This window comes from Amblyomma americanum, chromosome 6, assembly GCF_052857255.1.
Source record: "Amblyomma americanum isolate KBUSLIRL-KWMA chromosome 6, ASM5285725v1, whole genome shotgun sequence".
NCBI classification, from domain to species: Eukaryota; Metazoa; Arthropoda; class Arachnida; order Ixodida; family Ixodidae; genus Amblyomma; species Amblyomma americanum.
The window spans coordinates 79223751-79227474 of record NC_135502.1 but is presented as its reverse complement, the minus strand read 5'-3'; the positions used below and the strand labels follow the sequence as shown (position 1 = coordinate 79227474).

Below are 3724 nucleotides of genomic sequence, written 5' to 3'. Positions count from 1 at the left end.
GAAAGAGCTCCGCGTAGCCGAAATAAGCCAGCTGCTGTTCCCCTCTATGATGGGCGGCCTGTGCCGCAGAACGGATTGGGCACATAGACATTCACTTACTTTCAAAAGTAAGACTTTTGAAGTAAGAAAAGTAAATATTACTGTCAGTTCATGATCTCGATCTCAGCGAACTGCTTGTGATTTCGTAGGCCACGAAGCAGTAACCTCGCCGATGCAAGTATTCGCCGCCGATTAGGCTTTGCTCCTGAGCACAGCGGTAGTCAACCAAGCGGAGCTCTTTGGAAATGTTTCATGGCCTTTGGGTCCCCAGGACCAGGTGGCGCAACGGCCACCGGAGCCCAAATCACAGTGACTGTCTGTATGTCTGTTGTTGCCAGGAAGAAAGAAAAGGAAAGTGTACAGGCCTGCTCACTGGCTCAAGCCGAGCCACAATCGCTACCACGTGCAGATAGTAGGAGAGCTCAAAGATGGGATAGAAAGACAGGATAGTAAAGACGCGCTAAAGACAAGGCCGATCCCGGAGGTAGTGCAATACCGGGCCAACCGGTGGTGGAAATGAAGCAACCTTCAAACTCTCCGCCACATTTCCAAAAATAAGTCCAATTGGACCCGTAACAGATATTCTACGGGGTCCGGACATTCGCCGATACACAGTGACAGCTCTATGACAGCTCTATGAGAAACCGTCCACGATGAACGGCGCCCTCCACCGCCTGTCAACCGTCACCGGCTGCCCAAAATATGAATCTTTGGTTATGCTCCCTAATTAGTGCGATTGGCTAGCGCATCAGCCGGATGCTTTTGCGATTTGTGATTTTGCGGTGCGAACAGTGTGGCATCATCCTGGCATCTGTTGCATCCCACAAACGTTCTGTCTGACCGTTCTAGTCCTCAGAGGGGGGCGCTCGTAGTTGCGTTTACCAAGAGAGGACAATAGTCACGTGATCCGCGAGCGGGCAGCACGCACAGACGGCTGCGCTCTCACGGGGACGTCACGTGACTGGTCACGTGATGAGGCTGAGCCTTAGAACACCAACCCCGATCAATACAGCGGGAATGATAATTATGATTGCTGTACAGCTGCACAGTAAAACAATGGCGCCTAGGTGGGCCTCGGTCATCAGCACTACTCGGGCTGAGGAATCGTAGATCGCGAAGTTGCTATAGGGACTCGTCACAGGGCTCAGGAGGGCATTAGAGGGGGTGATTTCAGAGTGGCACAACCATCGCTGTCGCTTCAAAGGAACGGGCAAAGTCGAGATGTACGGAGATTCGTCTTAAAGCGGCGACTTCCCCAGCCTATATACAGACGCTGCAGAGGTTGCACATATACACAGCGTCTGGACTCTAACGCCGCGTCTGACTGCGTCGGGGGGAGACGTGTTGAAATGTGCGTCCTCAGACATCGGCGGTAAAAGGTAAAAAGGAAGATAGAGCAGTTTTCGTTTTATGCAGCACCACTATTGAAGTTAACGGAATAAAATTATTATAGAAAAGCATTGCCCGAATCCTTTGGTAGAGAAGATTGGATAGATGTATGGGATTGGTGGGAAGCATTTTTTTTTTTTTTTGCTTAAGCGGTCTGGGTCGTGAAGTTCAACTCTTAGCGAGGACGTCACGAACATAGTGAGGACGTCACGAACATAGCGCTCCTAAGCCCTGAGAAAAAAAAAAACGAAGCCAAGTGCCCTGATAATTGGTAAAAACCCCAGCAATAACAATGCCCGTCTCCTTGCAGTGTAAGGGTGATAATAAAAGCGAAAGGGACCATTCTACTCGCAAAGCGCACGGATAAAGCAGACGATTTCAATTTTCAGATGAAGTACCACCGGGCTAAATGACCATTTTTTTTTTTTCTAAAATGCGATGATCCCTCTCGAGGAAGGACAGAGTGCCAATTTTTTTTCTCTGCTTTTGTCTGAACTTTCCTGTTTTCATTTAATATATCCCTTATCCCAGTTCGCACTAAGCTGCATCATACTTTTCCTTCTGAGCTGTTAATCGCCAGCTAAATTTCTTCAGAAATAAACTGAATTGAGTTTAACAGCATTCAGAAATTAATTTAATATACCTGCAGATTAATTATTGGACTCCAACTGCGAGCCGGGCAGATGCGCCAATTATAGACAGCAGTAAAAATTAATGACCAAGACGTATACAGCTGCTGTCTGTGGAAAGCAAAAAAAAAACACCAGACGAAGCACCTGCGTGTGGTAAAATGAAAACAAAATCTGCGCTTAAGCCTCGATAAGCGGGCGCCGTGCAGTTGGGTGGCAGAAATCCGCTTGGCAAAACCTTGTGGCAGCGATTTTTTATTTCTAATTTTTTATCCACTCGCACGCGATTTCTTGTGTCGGCACGTGTGAATAATGCCGGCCATGCACGCCCGCGACGTCGCTGCGCAGCGGAAGAGCGGAGCTTAATATAACATAGAGACACATGCAAAAACAAAAGTAAGCGACACATGTACGAAACATGCCGTAAAAAAAGTAGAATTCCGCTTGAGGGCGTAAAATGTTGCCAGCGGTTAAACCGAGGTTGGAGCTCTATAGGATGGCTAAATCTGTGATTAAAAGGGAAAACTTTTCTGAAAATCTCAAAAGGAGTGTTTTACTTTTCGACGCCAGGGCTGAGTGTTTGAGGGCGAAGTGTTACCGGCAGGAACTTGACACCACGAATGAAGTTTGCTGTTGCTGCATGAAAGACAGCGAAACGATAGAACATATTATTATCCAGTGTGAGACCCTCCAACACTCAGTGTACGATGCCGTCGCAGGAACCCGCGGAAAACTAGGCTTCCGAAATAGCAAGGACATGCTCAATCTTCAAAAAGTAGAAACAAGTAAGTGTGTCAAGGGAGCAGTTAAGAAACGGAAAAGAAACTGGCAGTTGATCCAAAGATACTGAGCACAGTAAGAATTAATGTTAAACGTGCACTAAAGAGGAATCTGAATTCGTCTTTTTACCGCGGGAACTCTACACGCTCCGGGCATTCCTAGAAACTTCAAATTATTGCCCTGTGCGGATGATTGCCCTAATTAATTCGGATTAAACGTTCCGGCTCCCGCCTTTTTTTTTCTTTAACTCAACGCGGTAGATAGGAGGAGTCAACCGAGGAGTCAGCTAGTCCCGTGGCGGCTTGACGGTCTACCATCGGTGGCGCGATACGTAAATCAAAGAGTCCACATGTATTTTCATTTCCGTGGGCCTAATTTGCGGTTATGGTGTATGTGAACGAAGCTGTTTATTCACAGAAAACTAAAAACTAAATAAAAGCGAAAGCGAAGCTGCCACTGGGCTGGATGAAAGGCACTCCACGCGTTGGTTGGCTCCGCCTATACCTACCACGTTGAGTTCAAAAAAAGGCGGGAGCCGGGACGTTTATTCCGATTTAATTAGGGCAATCGGCCGCACAGGACAATTATTCGAAGTTTCTAAGAACGCCCAAAACGTGTACATCCAGTTACCGCGGTAAAAAGAAGAGTTCAGATTGCTCTTTAGTGCACCTTTAAGTGACACTTGCAACCATCCCGATACAAAGGGGAGGCTAATAATTATCTATCACAGGGATGCGCTTGTGTTCCAGTAATAGCCTCCCCAGTGTGTGGACTTTAGTGAGCAACAAGGCTCCATCTAAACGCAATGCGGGTCTGGATAACGCGCTCGTATAGTTTGCCCAGGCAAGAGGTGAGGGAGATGGGTCGTAATGCTTCCAGGCTTGGTG

At 47.4% G+C, this 3724-nt stretch overlaps 1 pseudogene; it reads right to left on the bottom strand.

The window, feature by feature from the left end:
• Positions 1-501: 501 nt before the first annotated feature.
• LOC144095707 (U2 spliceosomal RNA) lies at positions 502-622 on the bottom strand (annotated as a pseudogene).
• Positions 623-3724: the final 3102 nt, after the last annotated feature.